Source organism: Chroicocephalus ridibundus, chromosome 2 (genome assembly GCF_963924245.1).
Source record: "Chroicocephalus ridibundus chromosome 2, bChrRid1.1, whole genome shotgun sequence".
In the NCBI taxonomy this organism is placed as follows: Eukaryota; Metazoa; Chordata; class Aves; order Charadriiformes; family Laridae; genus Chroicocephalus; species Chroicocephalus ridibundus.
Window position 1 is genome coordinate 36861041 of NC_086285.1, and position 20706 is coordinate 36881746.

At 42.2% G+C, this 20706-nt stretch overlaps 1 long non-coding RNA gene across 1 annotated transcript; it reads right to left on the minus strand.

Annotated features, from left to right (window-relative positions):
• Positions 1-4255: 4255 nt before the first annotated feature.
• On the minus strand, positions 4256-18228 carry LOC134510610 (uncharacterized). The gene is made up of 4 exons (XR_010069671.1): positions 18097-18228; positions 7282-7390; positions 4924-5050; positions 4256-4326 (listed from the first exon to the last, which is right to left on the minus strand). It is a non-coding gene; the product is annotated as an uncharacterized LOC134510610 (long non-coding RNA).
• Positions 18229-20706: the final 2478 nt, after the last annotated feature.

Consider the following 20706-nt stretch of genomic DNA (forward strand, 5'->3'; position numbering starts at 1 on the left):
TTACAAAGCTCCTTTTGATATGGTTAGCGTATCATTATCTGTACTGTGCAATAATAAAACAGAGCTCATGTTGTCCCCCTCTTCTCCTTCAGTAGCCGGGGAGCTTACTGCAAAATTACCACACATAATTGATGTCCACGAAATGCTTTTAGGAATTGTCGTAGCAGCAGCAAAAAACACACCAAGTTCTCGGTTCTAATTAGGCATTAACTTGAATAAAATGCTGGCGGGGAAAAAAAAGGCTTATTCTGTGCATTCACTAAAGGCATGTATCTTGCATCCTGTTCTGAGTTGGCCGGTCTCTGGGGTAGATCAGCTGGTGTGGAGAGCTTCTCAGATGCTTAAGAAGTCCCTCTGTCCATTTGAAGCCTAAATTATCAATTTTTAGCGCTCAGTACCTGTGTGTACAAGGAACACGCCGGTCTGTAAACAGTGCTAGTTTCCCACTTCTTTCCAGGTGCAGTTCAACACTTGGATGTGAGGTATTTTATGATTTTGGCCTTGACACAAGTAGCTCAAAAACTAGCCTCTGTGCTTTTACCCAACAGCTGAGATAAGCTGGGATTCAGAAGCTAATGTTTTCTGGATATGCCTCGCTAAAGCATAGGACGGGTCATTCTCAGTAAAGGGCTCATGACTATTGCTTTGCTTTGGTGCACTAGATCCCTAGATTTTTGCAAGGGTTTTTTATAGACTTGAGGCTTTTGAGAAGGTGAATTTAGTGGGAGGGATTTGTTGAGCAGGGAATGCTCGTACTGGCTTTTCTCCTACGCTTGGTACATTTGGATTATTACTGGTCACAGTTCATAGTGGTATTTTGTGTGTTATTACGACTGACCTGCTGTGCTAATTGAAAACAAATAGGACTTCTCGCTCATTTGTCTTCTGAACATGTGGTTCACAACATTCTCGCGGTCTGGTCCAGGATGGGCTTCCTACCCATCTCCTTGCAGCATCTATAAAGCAATAGATGAGCACAAAGCTGTCTTTATCTGAAAATCCACAAACATTTCTAAAATCAGGAATAGAGAAGTTGGTACACGTACAAAATCCAGTTAGAAAGTAACTCACATAAATCGCAAATAGGATTTTCAGTTTTGTCGCCTATTCGTCATTTGTAACAACCGGCAGTGGTTATGATGAGCTTTATCATCTTCCTCCTTATAGTGTATTAATTATGTCATTATGTTATTAATTATAGTGTATTAATTGTTAATTATGCTGAATTAAATAATACAGAAAAGTATGTGGAGGGTATACAAAGGAAAGCTATGTGTATATATAAATGTGTACAGGGGCAGGGCTCTAAGGGATCTGTCGTTCATGCTCCGTAATGGATTGTCATTGTTTCAATGCTTTTGGTGTTACTCTCTGATCGAGGCCTTACACCTGAGGGAAGTGAAAGACATCTCCGCGGCAGCTTCTCCAGCTGTGATTTCCCACCTAGGCTTCACATTGCCTGCTCTGGAAAACCAGCAACGTGACACTTCATTGAGAACCCTGTCACACGTCAGGAGTGGCTGCAGCTCCTTCTCACGTTTTGTATGAGCAATTCCAGCTCAGCTTTAAGCTTTATTAAGACTGTCAGGCAATGCTTACGCAAAAAAAAAAAAAAATCTTTCTGATTTGCATTGGTAATTTGCATTTAATTACAATTGTATTTATATCTAAAATGCTAGCTATATTATTTATATCCTTTTTTTTTTCCAAATCCGTTATAAACTAGTCATTGGTTTCCTGGCCCTGGCAGCTCCCACGGGTATCAAACACCCTCTAAGTACTAGATTTTTGCACTGGCTCTCTGATTTGGCTGACAGACATGCAAAATCACACACAGGCAAACTGCTCCAAACCAGGTTGGCAGAGACTGAAAGCTGTTACTCTCTGGAGTCTGGCCAGAGATAGATGGGAATTACAGTAATTTTGGAGTCTCAGTCAAGTTCCTGGCTGACCAGTATCTACATCACAAAGCCACCACTATACCCTTTGCTTGGCAGTAATTAGTACTTTGTTAACAGTCTCCATAGGGAAACTTAGCAAAAAGCACAAGACATACCAGAGAGAGAGTAATAGGGCAAAGAGCTGAATATCCAAAATAGCTATATGGAAATACCAGCAATATGTTGAATAAACAGGAAAACTCAAAGTCTTCATATGCACAAACTCATGACATAATAGGTCCCACGAAGTCCTGATGGAACAAATCAGAGACCTGCAATAAGGACATAGATACAGGTTTTTCCAGAAGAATAGACAGGACGAGGCATTTAGGCACGTATACTTGCTTTCCACCTCAGGGAATGCTAAGAAGCTGGCTTCCTGACTGCCTTTGGGTGGAAATGAGGAAAGAAAAGAACAAGATGGATGTCTTGTTGGAGGTCTTTTGGAGAAAACTAAATCATGAGAAAGAAGAAATACATGAGGCTCTTCTTGCTTGAGCAACTCCCAGAGATATTCAAAAGAGTCAGCCTCACCCCTACAAGGCGCTTCAAATAGCATAATACCTACTGAAGAGTGATAGAGGAGGACACGGGAAATTGTCAGGGTCTTGAAATACGCCGAGGGCAGGTTTTGTCTCAGAAGGTGGGGGGTGAGGAGGGACGATGTTTGAGGACACAGCTAAATTGGATTTGATTCAGCAAATAATGAGGGGTTTCTCGAGAATCTACAGGTGGAAGGTAGTCTGGGTGAAAGCAAGTATGAAGTGATAGATGACCACTATTTTAAGAAAAGCCTCACTATTAAGGATGAACTACAAAAAAACAGGTTTCCAAAAATTCATAAGCAGGGGTGGAGGCCTCTTGAGAAGGTAACTGAAAGGATAAAAGAGTAGGGAACCACTGGCAGATACTGAAAAAATAGATATTAAAGGTTCTACAACAAGCCATTCAGGTACAAAGGAAAGAGGAAGCACAATTGCAGATTGCTGTGGTACTCTGAGGCGTTCTTTAGGCACCTGGAAATCAAAGCCTCACAGAAAACCTGGAAACCAGGACACCTGACTATATAATATGGAAAGATAAAGCAAAACGTTTGGGCACACAAGGAGTTACAAATAGCAGGAGGCATAAAGGCAACCAGAAAATGTTGCCAGAACATAAAATGACTAAAGAAGTGCAGCTGTATAACAAAGAGAGCAAATAACAGACAGTACAAAAGAGGCCAAAATATTAAATCCCTTTTCTATTTCAGTCTTCACTAAAGAAGTTAGTGGTGACCAATACCTAATAAAATTAGCTGAAACAAAAGAATAAGGGGGCAGGCCAGAGCAAAGAGGGAACAGTTAGAAATGCTTATCTAAATTAGTGATATTCAAGGCCTGATCACATTCACCCAGAAGTACGGAAGGAACTAGTCACAGTAACGTCTGAGCTATTAGCAGTTGCCTGGGAGTATGTACAGGGCGGACCTGAGGGACAAGAGGGGAATAAATATAATAAATAACCATAATACCGGCCTGTAAAAAGAGGAAAATGAATTATCGGGCAGTCAGCCTACCTTTGACACCCAGAAAGAGACTCCAACAACTCAGTGTACAATATACGTACAAGCACTTGGAGGATAAGAAGGTGTTAAAAAGTAAAAACAAATCACACCAAGTCAGATTGATTTCCTTCTTTTCCAGATAACTCACATTCATAGCATTCAATAGCCCATATCTTTATTTTAGCAAGGGCTCTGGTATGACCCTTTGTGACATTCTTATGAACAAACTGGAGACTAACTGCAAATGTTATCTGGTTAAGCGTGAGAAAAACTGCTATCTAAAAGAGGACACACAAAAAGTTGCAAACATTCAGTTATGTGGCATGCACAGTGGTTAATTCACACGGGATCTCACTGGAAGGTCTTACGTATCTGATTTCTGCTTGATATGGATGATATTGGTGGTGGAACAAAGAATACACCTACAAAATTTGCAGGTGACAGTGAGGAATAGGGAGGGGAGAGCTTCCAGGCAGTTTGGAAATCAGGATCTGAATTCAGAAGAGTCTTCACTCCACATGAAACAAATTAGATGGAGTTCAGTAAAAACACATCTAAAGTGTTACACTTGGGAAGGGGAAATCAAATGAACACTAACACAAGAGGAAATAAATGCAATATTTTCAGAAGTACTGCAGAAAAAAAGAAATTCAAAGTTATGATAGATTTCAAGCTTAATGAATTAATAACATGTTGCTGTTACAAAAAAATGCAAGTCTTACTTTGGAAATGCATTCAGAGCTAGACCGTGTGTAAGTAGTGGAGGTTAGGAAGTTTCAGCAGCGGAAGTCCTATTTCCAGCTCCAGGCATACGTAAAATATAGGCAAAGTAGAGAGAATCTGGAAGGAATCAACGAAAGTGATAAGAACGTGTGCAGAAAGGTGGCAGAGACTGAGCTGCCTTCTTCTCGAGGGCAATGACAAGGGCCACGACAGCAAGCTTCCAGTGCATAAGCTTGTCACAAAGAAGGTGGTGGTTTGTTAGGAGTTGGTAGGACAAAAAGAAATTAGTTTCATTGGCAGCAAAGCAGATTCGAATCTGAAAGTGAGGACAAAATCCTAGCTATGAAGCCACTTGAGCAAACTCCCTCCCTGGAAAAGGGTTGTATTTTGAACATGTATAGTAGTGAAAAGTCTATAATAAAATGATTTAATGTAAACCAAATTTTCTTTCAGAGCCAGGCATCCCAACCTGTCTTCCCCTGACAAATGTAAGGGTTACTGGAAGCCTGCTTCACGTGCTTACGCAGCACTATAATTATCATTACCTACAGACTCATTGAGTTCTGATTTGTCCTCCACTGAATGATTGGTATCCTAGTAACATTTTCTTTGCTTTTTTTTATATCAGTTATTTTTATCTTTGCATCGTTTTTGAAACTGCAGACAGTAGCAAAGGCTGAGGACCTTTCATGCTGTGTAAAGTCTATGTCCTACCATGACTGTTAGCCTTTGTTATGCTCTTTAGGAGCTCTCGGATCATACAACTTCTTTTGCCAGTTCAGAGCAGTCACTTCACCCAACTTTCCTTCTCCAGCAGTGGCTGTTGCCTTCACAGTATCCTCTTAATGAAGAAAGAAAACAGAGAACAAGAAAGATGGTTTAAAATCAGTTTTGCTCCTTCTCCAAATCATTTTGCTTCCTCTCCCTGTAGTCAGTACAGTTTGGCCAGACCAAACAATATGGGTCTTAAATTAGAAAATTATCACTAGACAAAGAACATGGTAATTTCTTCCCACACACGCATCCACCAGGATATAGCAAAAGCCACCATTTCCAAAGTCCATGACTCCCTAAACCAACTCTCATCTTTGGGAAAGAGGAGCACTAACCCTGCAGTGTCCCTAAATCTCCTCCGAACACCACTTTGTAGCGGTTTTTAGGTTAAGAATTTTCTGCCTGGAGCTTTGGCTTGGGAGGTTGTCTCCAGCGCTGTCACATGTCCTTCTTTGATAGAGGCCAATGATTATACCAGCTATCATTACCGCTTCATTGTGGTGAGTGACATCTTCTCTATTAGTCTGCATAGGAGTTAAGGTCAGTTTAAATCTCTCCCTGGCTGAAGGGGAAGGTGGCTACAGGAGTGCAGGAATTACTGGAATGTGAGGTGACGGCCAAGATTTACCATCTGAGACAGGGTGCAAGATGAGTGGAAGTGCTCAAGCTCTTAGTTTTGCTGTGTTTTCCAGCTCCTACCTTCCATTTTGGGTGGTCAGGGATTTTTTTTCCCCCCCAAACCATGCTGCCACCCCATCCTTCCATTTTTATCCGAGTCTGAACATTACTGCGTGGCTAATGAAATCAAACAGTGAGGTCAGCAGGCTGGATCTTGAGCGCAAGCATCTTGAAAAAGAAATTGAACGACTCTCTTGTCATCACTAGCTAACTATGGACCCTCACCCTCACCTGCAGTTTCTGCTTGTCTTGATGTTCCTTAAGCAAACTATACTCTATCATTTCCCAGGAAAGGGCTTATTGCTTCAACACCAGATCTGCTTCCCCGTTACTTCTCCCAGGCATGACTAGAAAATTCAGGATCTTCACTGACTGCCATGAATGAAGAGACTAGTACATACAGTCATCCTTGTCCTTTCTTGAGGTCCCTCACAAACATTAGCTGGAGAGAAAGCCTGCTTGCAACCTGGGCTCTGTTAACCTGTCCTGAGCTCAGCTGGTCTACCTCAAAGTCTTACATCTGATTTTGATTAGTACAGAATCTCCAGAATTAATTTCTGCCCGTACCCTGTCTAGAGGCAGGGACTTCTGCTCATCACTCCTTGAAACTCATGGGACTGAAAGCTGCTATTAGATAAAGTATGTCAGATGGGTCTGCCGAGGAGCCACTGATGACTGGCTCATTAAAAGCCAGATGACACATCATTAAAAGCATGTGTTTCCTAGTCTGTAGATAGAACGAGTTTCTGCCTATGGAAGTTCCTTAAATATACCTTTGTTATAGGTGGCTTGATAAGATGATTAGGGCCAACACTATTAATACCTGGATGGATTATAATCTATTGTATGTGAATGTCTAACCACAAACACGGTTGGCTAAAATATCTAGACAATTCATCTTTTCTGTGGATAACATCAAAATAGAGGAATCCGAATTTGATGGAAAAGACACAAGTTTCAGTCATGAATACCACCACATTTCAGAGATCTCATGTTTGTTGCTTGACACTGTTTCTCAAGTGAGACACTGGAAGTAGTCTCTCCAGACTTGTCCAGGAGACATCTCTGTTGTGCTGTCTCCGAAGTTTTCTACCATTTCATATGGCAGCATGTTAGCAGAGGCTGAGCACTGCCACATACATCACCTCTACTTTAAATGTATTATTTTTTGAAACAGGACCAAATAAGTACGAGTGCAAGAAAGGCGTCAACAAGAGACTTGAAAGAAATGGGGAAGCTATGCAGAGAGGTGGCAGAGAAAGAGCAAATGATGGGGAAAAATTAATCCTATCCTGCCCACATTGTGTCTTAGAAATGGAATTTCTGTTTGTCACTTCAGCATTACTTCTGAGTAGCTATGTCATCATCCGTGTCATCATTATTCATTTGTCTGTGGCACAACCGTGGTAAATGATGGCACCACCAGAAGATACCCTTAAATTCAGTAGTCATCTTGTGCACTTCACTATTGTACACAAAAGATAAGATGGTCCCTGCTCGAAAAGCTGAGTTTCTGCTTTGTAGACATTAACAAAGCAATGCAAAATCACAAAAGGGATTGTATTCTCAAAACTTCAGGCCAGACCCCTGAAACTAGGACAGAGCAGTGAACTGTGTTACCTGTTAACGTACTCCACGGCTGGGATCATGCAGATGGTGCTTGGAAACATCAGTTAGCAGAGCTTATACATCCCGGTGCAGCTGCCAGCGTGCTCCCATCCACAATCACCTTGCTCAATGAGATGAGGAAGGTAAAGAAAGTAAAGCAAAACAGAAGCTATAAAATTAACTTGATAGAGTCCCTGAGAACACCCTGCTTCTACTGTGGTCAAAAAAAGCAGATAACCTTGTCCTCAGCTTTGAAAACGAAAAGCAAAGTGGGAGAGTGGTGATAGTGCTGTTGTGCTGCAGGAAGATGGCTTGTTCTTATAAATGTGCTGCGCCAGGTTATTATGCTTAGTTAATTTATCTTATACTTCACTGTAGGTAAAGACACTTGCTCATTTCTTTTTGTTTTGTTGCGTGGGGTTTTTTTTCCGTCAGAAAATAGTCATCTGCTTTATCAAATTGCAGAATACGAGAGCCAGATGCCTTACATATTCCTTTGAATGTTATGTGTTTCCCCCCACTTAAGCATTATCATTTTTCCTTAATCAAGACAAGAACGTTTCCTAATCTTTCTTTTGGCCTCTAAACAAAGGCAAAGTTTGGCTCAAACAATGGAGGATTTATCAATTGTTAGAGCCATACAATCAATAATTTTCAAAGGGAAGTTGTTGATATCTGGACGCTTGCCAAGCACCACTTTGGGGGAAGGAGGAAGTTTGTAGACAATCTTTGAGGGGTGGAGTGCACATCTGTCTTTGCACTAAGGACAACTGGTGAATAATGATTCAATCCAATATTTTTATTTTGTCATCAGTACTAAAAAAAAAAAAAAGTCTGCTCGGCGTGAAATCCTGAACTTTGTCATGCCAGTGGTGAAACTCCTGTAAGCTTTATTTGTATCAGGGCTTCACCCATGATGTATCACAAGAAGGAATTGCCTTTTAATCTGTTGTTTCCTGCAAGCTGCTTAGACAAAAGGACATTATTCATTTAATATGTATTCTTAACATAGGGCTATCAGAGACTGAAACCTGTAACGGAAGAATGAAAACAGGAGAGAAACTTGACTTCTAATTAGATGTAGGAAGAGTTACAGTTTTGTGGCAATTAAATAATCTTACTGAATGGAGACATTGCCGATACCTATGTGGCTCTGTCTCAACAGAAGCAGCAGCAGAAAAAGAGCAAAGAAGCACTGATAAGCTGCCCGAGCACTGTCCACTTCAAGTTCAGCTGTGGGTCATGGTACACTGATCCCTATTGTCTCTACTACTCCAAAAGCAAATGTGCTTAGCAGAGTCCGATGCAAGTTTTGCTTTAGTTAAGTTACACCAAAAGCCTCGTGCCTACAAAGCTGTGCCTGTGGCCAAGAGAGGAACCAAACCGAAGGTGCAAAAACATATCCTGGTCTCAGTTCTTCACTAACTGTGCAGCGTAATCTGATCACAGGAGGATGAAAATGTTTATGTGACACAGCATCATGAGTGGAGGACATAGTTTTCGCTGTGTAACAGAGGCATTCCCTGACAATAAATAGCTACCTGCATTTTTGCCCTGGGTACCACCAAGGGAGAGACATGACTATCTAAAAAGGAGGCTAAAAGGGGTAATGGGGTCAGTCTAACCACTTCCCGGAAAAGGCTTGTAAACTGTTCATAAGCAGCTAGAATAAAACAGTGAGGTAAATAATAGCCGCCACTGATTTGTTAGGAACAAATTGCACCAAAGCAATCAATTTTTATGGTAGGTAGTAGACCATGTGAATAGGGAGAAGGAATAGCTGCCATATGTCATGACTTTAGTGAAAAATTGACGCTCTCTAAATGAGCAAGCTAAGTAAATAAGTAAAGAATGAACCTACCAAAGAGTAGGGACACAACTGGCCAGAAAACTCCTCAGGAAATATTTACTAGGTCTTCAAAGGGCCTGTCTTAAGGTACTTTTCATCATTTTTATTTGTAAGGTGGAAAAATGTGTATGCGTTAATATTACAGACACAAACCTGGAAGGCTGGAAGGAAGGAGGAGAACTGAAAAGGATCTTGACAAATTGAAGAAATGACATAGAAATAAGATGCAGTCCAATAAGAAGAAGATTTTACGGTTAGGCAAGAGTGATTAACTGCTCAAAGAAAGAATAAGGAGTAACTGGGTAGGTAAGAGTTCAGCAGAAAAGGATCTGGGACTTGTTGCAGATCACAAGTTGAAGAAGAGTCAATGAGGTCACACTGTTATGAAAAAGGCAAATATCACCGTGGGATGGATAAAGAGAATTATTGTCTGTCGGACATTTGAAGTAATCTTCCACTCTACTTGGCATTAATAAAACCTCAGCTGGAGGCCTGTGTCCAGTTTTGGGAAATTATTTTTGAGAAAGGTATAGACCAATAGGGGAGAGTTCAGTTTAGAGGTCTTAAAATTGGGAATGTTTTGTCTACAGAAAAGAAAACTGAGGAAAGAGAGAACAGTCTTGAAGTATTTTTCAGAAGACTAGAAAAAGAAATGGGGAGGTCTGTTTCCCATGTCCGTGTAGGACTGAACAAGGAATAATGGGCTTAAAATGAAGAAAGAAGTAAGCTAAACATTAGAAAAAACTTTTTCTAACCAAGGGTAGCCAAGTACTGAACTCTACCATTGGAAGCCTTTGAGGACTCAGTTATACAAACCACTGAGCAATAGGTATAGTAGATGCTGTTTTAAGATAGGGGTAAGAACTAGATGATTTTCACAGGCCCCTACAAGCCTTATTGTCTGCGATGCTGTGTTCATTTGGAAAGGCCTGAGTTATTGAGGCAATATATATTATCAATACGTTGTAACAAAATTCAAATATTTTATACCCATATGAAAACCGTGTGCTCCAACATCTGGTTTTGTAATAGCTGCCGTAATAAATTTTACCTACTAGTTAAGTGATCACACACGTTTCCCCTTGCCATACAAAGTAGCGTTTTTCATTAGTATTTTTCAAGTCTCCATTTAGGGCTCTATCTTCTGAAACAAGGTCACTTTCTAACACCTGCAGATGCTTTCATTGTTTCTTACAATTTTGAAGAAATACCATTGAAACCCATTTAGTTTTAGTATGACAGAAAAGCCAGAGAGCTTTGACTACTACTTCAAGAAGGCATTGAGTCATTTTCTGAGGATAAATATACCAGTAATACCATAGCAGGCAGTGGAGAGAAGGTCCCTCAGATTATCTGAGCCATCCTCTGCTAAGGCAGGGCTGTTCTTTACAGAGCATTTTATAGCAGCTTTTAATGATTGCTACATATAATGGTTGCATATGGCCAGAGGGTAACATTAGCTTGACACGCAGGGTGATATGAGCAGCCCTTTTATGTTTTATGGGTTGCCTGTCATGCTGTTGCTCTTATACAGTTCTTTGAACACAATATATAAAGTACATATGCCAAGAAGAAGCTATGTAACCATTCCAAAAGAGCAAGGGGAAGGGCAGGAAGGAAATACCTGCCTGTTAGATACATCAGATGAAAATCACTTCATTAATAGTGTGTTCAAAGGCTAAAGGGGAAGGATGTTTGCAGCCAGCTATCTCTGAACTCTTGAAAAGCAACTCACACAAATGCATCAGCATAATTGGAAGTGAGGATCCTCTCTGCCAGCACTCCAGATGATGGGTCTGTCTCGCTTCCCCCATCAGTTTCAAACAGAGGTAAGTCAGTGTCCGGAGCTAATCCTGATTTCCATCACTGTGGAGGAAGGATCTGGACCATTCTTCTCTTTTAGGTCTTGCAGATCGAGTGATTGCCTATCAGTAGCTACGAGCTCCTCAGGAATGTGAGAGTATAGGGTTGTATCAGCTATTAATTTGTTTCATGTTTCACAATCTGCAATGGAAGAAAAGGAGCACTTACAGAACAAGAGATTTTTTTCTTTATGTATCTGTATACACAGATACTGGGCCATCGTTAGACCACTACAGATATCCAACACAGTCACCACCGCTGCCATGGGAGCTGAGTTCAAGGGAGCAATGGATGATGCAAACCCTAGGTACGCCTGCCAGACCTGGCTTCCCTGCCTAGGCTGGCTGAACATCATCCATCCATCTTTGCCTTTGGCAGCTCACAAGCACTGGCGTACCTGACACGCTTCCTACAGGAGCTACGGGCCCGTCCTGCTGTGATACCAGTGAGGGATGTCACGGATGTCACCCAGCAGAGTGGCAGCCTGGGCAGCTCCTACCTCTCCCTTCGCCGCTGCCACTTGCTGCAGGTCTTGCGCTACACCCTCCCCGTGGCACGACGACTGCTCGTGAGACTGGATGGGGAACTCGGCTGGGTTAAAAATAACCTTTTATTTTGCCAAGTTATTTTTAACTCAGATCAGTTCCCTGATCTGGGTCACCATGTAGCGGCATGAATAGTCGTGCCAGGATGTCCCAGAGTATTTGTGGGCCGGAAACAAATGGCTGGAGGAAGGAGAAAGCCTAATTGTGGGGAGAAGCTCCTAGGAGCCTTCTTGGAGCTTCTGAGCAGGTATGGTGTGTGTCTTCATCCAGGGTCTCCAGCTGGAGGGGGCCCCGAAAGGCTTTGTGCTGTGTGGTGGAGAAGCCCAGACAGCATCCAAGGTGCAGCATGTTGTGTTGCTGGTTTGTGGTTTGGTAAAGGTGGATGGCAGAACCTCTAAAGCCATCAGGAAGTTGGACAAAGTACCTTGTCACTGGCTTTATCAGCTGCTTTGCTCATGTGGTGCGTATGGGCTTCATAGAAAGCTGGCAATATGCCAGTTCACGGGATGATTTTGTGAACGTTGCAGCGTACGGCTAAGACCGGTATCCCCTATAGTGCCTAGTATCAGCTGTTAGAAGCTGCAACTCGTGCTTAAGTATATAAAGTAAACAGTTTAGATATGATGAAAATGGAATTGTCCCGCGGGCTGATTAAGTATGAGCTGACCACAGGAGAGCTTGTTCTTCAGGTTTTTTGGCTGAAACAAGGCTGCCGTGGGTAGTTGCCTGGGTAGTCCAGAGTGGGGCTTGTGAACCAGCCCAGGTGGCAAGTGGAAGATTTTGAGGCTGTGTGAGCAGCAGATAAGGACCAGGAGGCACGATGCAATGTAAACAAGGGAGACAGAGAAAAATGGGCTGCTTGTATGTGGGGGGGGGGGTCAGCCGGTGCGAGTCGGGTCACCAGCCCTCAGAGCTGGTGCGGCAGCAGGGAAATTACTGCCCAGAAGAGGAGAGCCCAAGCCAAGACACAGCCCAGCAGTGGCAGGAGTGACCCGTTCCCAGAGCAGCCTTCCTCAGAGCGGAGGGCGGCCCTCAGGGATCAGGGTGCTGCTGGGGGGCACCAGCCCCACTCCCGACAGCACGGATACCTCCACTCTCCCAAGTAAACTGGAATAAGCAAGTGCAAAGATATCCTGTTATTACACTTTGACTGGAATCGTGTTTCACACCTGCCCTACCTACAGCCTTCTGTGTCCAATCTCGTAACCAAAAGTCTTGCCTAAATTCTCGCTGGATAAACCATTGCCTTGTTCTGCCATTAAGGCTGCCTGGCGTTGCAAAGTGAGACAAAAAAAAAAAGGTGGCTGCTACAAAAGCACCAGAGTCAAATGAAGAGATGTAACATCACCCTGAGGGGACTGCACCCCAAGGCACGTTCAGGGCCAGGCACTTCTCCTCACCGCACGCTATGTTTTGGAAAGAAATTCCTGTGGCCAAGCATGTCCTTTGCCCCACCCCATTTCTTTCTACTGCAGAGAGGTGAAATGGCAGCCATAACTGCAGGCAAATCCATAAACTTCTGAGAAGCAAACTCTGAAAAATGTGATCTAAAGGGAAACTGGAAGTTGGAATGGTGTTTTGCATGAGGTCTTACTGGAAACTTTTCTTCTTGGAAGTGGATCCACGGCTGCATTGTAAATAAACCTTGTAAATTCCTCACCTTTCTGAAAGGTGGCTAGCAAGGAAGCAGTAAATAGATGCATTTTTTTGTTTATTACATATTTTGAAGTAAAATTTTAAAAGCTTAAATTTTTGGTTTAAACTGTGTTGTCAGGGACTCATAAGGAAGCCCCACCTGAACCCTTAAATAGGATTTGGATGCCCAGGAGGTATCCTTCAGACAGATCTCAGAAGACCACGGTAAAGCATCTCTCAAAATTTCACTGTTCAAGGGTGCCAGAACAAAGCCTTAGCAAGCTTATCCATGTTCCCGACTTTTTTTTGCTCCAGAAGCCGCTCCAGCATATCAGGACGCTGTGATCAGCATGATGGCAGTTGACACAGTGGGGACCATATTGCTAATCTCCCCGTTTTGCAGAATACATGTGTTCTCTGGAGTATTTTCTTCTCTGAATCAGGATGTTTGGGACTTCAGATCAAATGTTCTTACTGAGAGTCAGCCAACTAATCTCCATGCCAGGAAATTAAGCCATCTGATGTCCCGAGGTGAAGCTATAGGAGGGTGTATGACTCCAGAACAACCTGAAATCTGTTTTCTAAATAAATCCTCATTGGTTTGGAGTCTTTGAGCAGCATGGGTAGAGTCCCTGTTTTCTACCCCAATTAGTATTGCCTTGTTTTTATTTTATCAGGGAGATAAATGCATGAGCTGCTACTTGCAGTTATGCTTTTACACACTTTTATCTTTTTAAGGCAGTTTGTGAAAAAATCTGCGTGCTGTCTGAAGGCAAGAGGATAACACTTAACACTGCTAAGTTGCAATTTGTGATTCTACCTGTGGATCTTGTGTATTGCCATACTGGAAATAGGGATCCTGGAGACCCAGAAAAGCATGTACCATTTGTTTGGCTCTAAGGATCAACTGCTATTGGCAATGGCATTGACCTCAAACAAACGAAAACTTTCAGCTAGATGAAGTCTTTTAAAATTTTGTCTTGTGAGCACAATAGGTCTCCATCCTCCCATCTTTTGGAGAATGAAGAAAGTGCAAAAGTAAAAACCCTCGTCTCTGAATTTTGAAGATATTTCTTCTGCCTTGAAGCTCACTTCTGACAAGAGTACCACTGTAAGATGAGTGAGAGCACAGGACCTGCTGCATAGATAACTTGTGCTTCCCAGGGCAAGGCGGTGGCAGTGGTACCCAGAGACCATTCAGTTTCCAAATGGAGAGGTGTGAGGGGAAGATTTCTAGGACTTTGTATGCAAATGTGAGGTGTCAGTAAAATTTGATACAGAGCTGTCTCTCCTTTTGATGGAGGGAGCTTTTCTTTTATGAAATTTCTAAGCTGTTTCCCAAATGATTCAGGCAGTGTGTACAGGGACTAGGAAGACTACTGAGGCGTCTGTTTGTAATGGTCTTATTTAGAAGCAAACCATCATTAGGCCACTTCTCATTTAACTGTAGCCATTGAAAACTTCAGTTTCTCATCTAAGTCTGTCATCTAGGATCCCAGTCACCGTCCAGAGGTACTTATATTCCTCCACCGACTACAGAAGGCCCCACGTGATTATCTTAATGTGAAGACACACAACATGAGTTGATCAAATCTGATTGCTGCTGGTGCCCATAGGGGAGGAAGATCCTGTTCCCTCTTATCATTTCTGCTGCTGACTCCAGTTTCCATGTCAGTTTACCTTGTTCAGCTCTGGCATCCAGCAGACCCCTCCTGCTCAGCTCAGGGACCCAGGAGAAAACGAAAGGCATCAGAAAACTGTGCATATCTGTCTGCCAGTTTTGTGAGCTGAACTGGTCCGGGGAAGAGCCCAGCGAGTTGCTGAGCTGGTCCTGTGACATTACACCACCATGATAAAGTGATACAGATACCTAAGAGCAGTGAGGTCACCTGCTTGCGGTTTTTCTTTGGAAGCTTGGATAATTTTGGAGGAATTTGGACAATTTAAAGAATCAGGATGTAGATTCCCCCATCATGTGGAGCTACTTGGAGTCCAATAGGGAATTTCTGTGCATAGGAGCCAATTGCTCAGGGGAAAGATGCTGAAGTCTCAAGCCACATTTCTCTTGGTTTGTCTAAGGTCCCAGAGGACAGTGGGTCGGCATGCTTGGCTTGCTCTGGCACAGAGACCGAAAGAGCTAACTTTGTTCAAAGCTGAATATATACTAGGGACTTCTGGTGATACCAGAATACTGTCTCTGCAATTAAACGGCCCAATTAAGGACCGAGGAAACAGCAGATCTTCTGCTAACTGGGCAGTCTCCACTACCAAAGCCCAGCCTGCAGGATGTGGGGATGAGACATCTCAGCAGCAAGGGCCATCAACGGTGAGGTCAGGTCATCTCTGCCTCCCTCCACACACATCTCGTCGGATTGTGTTCAATGCCTGTGTGAGTGCCAGCAGCACCATTTTGGGGTCTCAGGCAACCTTTATCTGGAGAAACTGGGAGGATTTATGTACTCTATATTGTAAAGGGCTTGGAAAGGAAGACCTCTCTCTTTTTTGCCTTTGAGGTTTACACTCTTTCTTCCCCTTATCACTAGAAGTTTTGCCAGAGCAGAGAATGAATTTCACCATCAAAACATTAGACAGATGTGTAAAAGAAAGAGGAGAAGTATTTTTCCGAAAAGGAAGCTCAGATGTTTCTGCCCAAGGCAATCCAGGATCAAAAGAAGGACACATTGATTTCTCAAATAAAAGCATTTTCAAATGAGAGTCCCTTGCTCTTTGGAGTTTTTTAGAAAATGATTTGCAGATGGCACATCCCTCCATGGTGTGACTTCTTCTTCCAGACGCAGTGAGCATTGAGCGTGTCCGCAGTTTAGAGGCCATTGCAGCCAGAAGATTTATGTTCTGACTTAGTAAATGAACATGTTATGGTGAGTACCTCCTAGGTAAATAACAGCAGTTTCCTTATGAAACGATCAAAGGAAATGCTAACAAAACTCTGCCACCAGCACAATACAAAGTACCCGTTTATCAACTATCTGCAATTATTTACACAAGAAGGTCCCGCAGAGCCCGAGGAGGCACATGGTGCCAGCTGTGACGCATGGCCACATGCACCTGGAGCTGAGGGGCAGTGAGAGGAGCCCAATCTCTGCGTCCCCTGGACACAAACCCACATGAACGGGCGTTGGTGCTGTTCTGGGGATGCTGCTCAATGGAAAAGTCTGTTCCAAGTGCACTAGTCCATATAGATCAATAGCAAAATGCGCGGATTTAGCAAAACATTCAGAGAAGCACACCCTTCAGAAATATAGGCAAAATCTTTACATCCTAACTACAGCTTCCAGATGTATCTCAGAGCACCTAAAAATTATTACTGAGATGAAAATCGTATTTCTTTACTGCGCTGTATGTCCAGTCTTTTCGGCTGTGTTCTCACCATGATTTATGTACATAACTTCTGCTCAGTTTAGCAAGTGAAAGCTATGCATGTGAAAAGATGAGATATATAATTCTTGAGGTTAACCATGACCAAGTCCTGCCAGGTGTAAAACTAAGGTTTTTTTAATAAGAGTTCTTAAAAAATAATAAATTGTCTCAAGACTGTATCTTTGCCTTAACAACTGTCTTATGAAAAGGCGCTCTATTTTAATTTTTATTATTTGTGCATTCATATAGAATGAATACCAATAACACACACGGACATAAACGCGCACTGGTTGGAGCGGTTCAGTAAATGGCAGTATGGCATAAGGAGGCATTTAACAGCAGCAAGTTATAGATGGCACGTCTTGAAACACGCCTGGTCACATTTGGGGATGTTTGTTCAGTAGTAACGCAACAGGAGGAGGGCTGCCTGCTGAACCAGCTGCAGTACCTTCTTCTCTGCATAGAAACTTGGGGTTTCACTCTGGTCTTCCCTCCAAACGCTAACCCAATTTTCTATTGTGCATTTCTGTGAAACAAGGTCACAGTCTCGAGGGTGGCATGACATTCGTGTGTACGCATTTCAGACTGCTCCAGCAAGAATGTATGCCAGTGCTTTTGGGAAAGGATATGTTTTTCCTTTCAGTGTGAAAACCCCTATCGATGTGCTAGCATGTGTGGAGTCTCGGGAGACTGTTTGGCAGGAGAATTATATAGAAAAAGTTATACTACAGCCTCTTGAGAAGGGAAGTCTGTTACAGGTGGGTTAGGTAGAAATATCAGAACAGTACGTCACTAAATGATTAAAAAAACCCCTAGCAATACCGTCTCAGTGCACAGAAGGAATAAGAACCCAATTCAAAGCCCAGTGTAGTTAGCAGCAAGGTGCCCGCTGAGTTTGTGGATTCAGAATCAGGACCGCTTTTGGAATGAAAGGGGGCTTGTAGCTGGATAAGCCAGAAAAAAATGTGTTGGCAGAAAATTCTTTTCGCCATCAGTAATGAATTTGTTGACAGATACTATGTAGAGCTGGATACGGACATTGCCTATGCATGAATGATTTAACCAAAAATTACAACATACACCCTTTCAGAAGACTATATGACGAAAATAAACATCTACAGTGAGAACAAAAGCATCTCTGAGCTCCACAATTCATCATGTTTCAAAGGAGACTCATATAAGAAAATTCACAGCTGAAAATTTCATGGCTACACTCTCATAGACTTAGTCTTAACCAAGAGTAACATAAGCCCATATCTAGAAAAACAGCTTTAAGTAGCAAAGCAAAATAATTACCAGGCTAGTTTCTCTACCACGTAACGAAGCTGCAAAGATTTGTAGACTAATTCTGCAGGCTGGATTTTTTTTTTTAAATTTAAACTACAGCTACCAATGAAAGGGAAGTGTTTCAGCAAAAGAGAAAATAATTTGAGATTATATTTGAAAAAAACGATTTGTAATTTACAGAAAGAAGTACCTTTGAAAAACGACCCGGGGGTGTTAACTATGCACAATTGTTCTTATAGGAGCCAGCAGTTGGAAAGTGGCTGGACTAACCTGTTTCTCCTGAATGCAAATTCTTTACTGACGCAGTGGAAGAAGGATGTATAATGTCCGTCCTGGAAGGGGATGGGCAGCAGCTGAAGGAGCAGGAGTCTGGCAACTGTGTAAGCAAAGTTAAAACCCCTGACTGATCAAACGCCCCTTTCGTATCCAAGGCAGGGAGTAAAGTGCAGAGATCAGGAAAGGCAGAAATTGTAGTGGCAGCGGTGAAGTAACTCTACAGCAGAGGGGAAATGGGCTGGTCTCACTTTACCGTTGTCTAGTTCTGCTGGCTTTGCTCTTTCTACGGACAAAATGCAGTGGAAGGACAGGAAAAACCGAGACATTATATGACCTTTCCTATTTTGCTTCTTTTGTTTGAATGTTTCATCTTTCCTTATTGAACACGGGAAGTGCAGAAAAGTGTGCATTTTTGCTCCATTTTTCAAATTTAGTTAACTCATCTTCTATTACGTCTGACAGACACCTGGTTTCAGAAGAGTTTGTTCTTCCAATCATACTCTGTTCAGGTGGATTTCTATATAGTGAGCTTGGAGAGTCAGTCCTGAAATCAGGTACGCCTCTGAACCCTCTACGATCTCTGTGTGAATCAGGGGTCTCTCCCCACTAAAGGTATGTCTGTTCGTCATTCTGAATGCACACACCGCGATTCAGGGACACCTTGTTTCAAAGCTTGTAGCCTTTGGAGACATTTAGTCTACCGTAATAAACAAGATCCTTTTCAGTCAACCATGCCTGACAATGCTGAAGCTAATTTTAGCCACTTGCTGTTTCCATAAATCTACAGTTTAGGTTCTAAATCATGGGTTCTGTCCCAGCAGTCTCGATGAAAATCGATAAATGTTTTATTTCTAGAGCTGAAATAAAACTTCCAACAATAGCATTCTGTATTGTAACTTTGTAGTTGATAACATCATTCTTACTCAGAATGAAGTTAGACATTCCCAGCCTGTATTTATGATCAAGGATGCTTCAGAATAATGTATATAAATTGAGTTTTATTGATCATTGAACATCTGCTGGCACTTAAGTGTGTGGACACATAAGCATGAACATAAGCTTTGCAAGTTTGCATTTTTTGATGCTCATAAAATTATAATTTATAATCAAGTACAGAGTGTTATGTTTTCTTTATCACCTTCATAAAGATAAAGTAATGTAAGCAGGAGCTCAGATTACAAAACCATTACAAGATTGCAAAGACTTAGGATTTTATGATTTATGGAAGAAAAATTTCATTATTTTTCCCTTACATCTGACACCATTTAATTGCATTTTGCCTGCTGTGGTAGAGGAGATGTGCCAAACTGTGATTATTGCAAACAAAATTGAAAGTGCTATAGAATACTGTTTTCTTACGGCGCATCCATTGTCAAAGGTGGTGAGCAAATGGCTTTGCAGAACTTTCTGATCACACAGTTTTGACCCATCCTTTGCAACACTGACTAATGTAGAACACATGCCTGTGCTGCTGCAGACCTTTTTATAGCATGTGCACTTCACACACAACTGTCGCTGATACTCAAAGCCTTTTGTGCGAATACAGCTTGAGCAAGGAGTCGGGAGGGGGAAAAGGGTAGTGACGGAGAGAAATAAAATAAGATGAGGATCCCTTACGGATGTGGGTAAAAGAAAGGTCTCTGCACACGAGACGGGTGTTGGGAAATTTTGTTCTTGTATGAAAATGTGGGTCATAGCAACAGAAAGTAACTCCGAAGAAAGGGCCTTTGTCTCGTTTCCCACAGTTATCAAGCCTCTTTCATGTGGCCCAACCTGATAAAATTCTCTCTTTTTTTCCAAAGTCAAACGTGAGCTAAACCAAACACGCCAGCAGCATGTCCAGGGGTGAAAGCAGCACCCCTGAATTTCCAGACCTGCTCCTCTGCTGCTGTAGGTCTGACCAGCTCCGGGTTCACGCAAGAGGACTCCCAAATCATGGGATAAACACAGGTTTTGCTAGGTAAGGGCTACCTACAAAGCCAAAGAGTATTGGAAGATGTGACTGCAAAGGCTCTGACAATATCACAGTTTCATAGGGGTTTGGGGTATCAGAACTGAAGAAAGAACAGACTTATATTCAAGACATCATTTTTGTAAGAAAAGGTGGCCTATAATGAATATCACACTTAGCTAGCTAAACTAGACTTTAAAACACTAGGGTAAGATGATCTTTCATGGACAGCAATTAACGATCCTCCATCCTTGATTTTTAGGATGTAAAACAACTGTGAAAACCTATCACATTCTGTTGCCCATGTTTTAAGTGAGAAATTCATCCTTTAATCGCCATCATAGAATCGTAGAATTGCCTAGGTTGGAAGGGACGTTTCAGGTCATCTAGTCCAACCATCAACTCTGCCAAAAAACGTCACTAAACTATATATCTAAGCACTATGTCTACCCATCTTTTAAAAACCTCCATGAATCATAACAATGCTGATAAATTCCCAGGATATTTCTTCCTCATGCTTTCTCTTTTCTGCCCCCACATGTGTCCAGTGCCTAATCACTGTTGCTTGGGAACTAAATGCTGCAGATTTAAATACCATAGACCAAGGCAGAGAGGTTAAACACAGCATCTTGACTCCTGCACAGCCAGCTCCT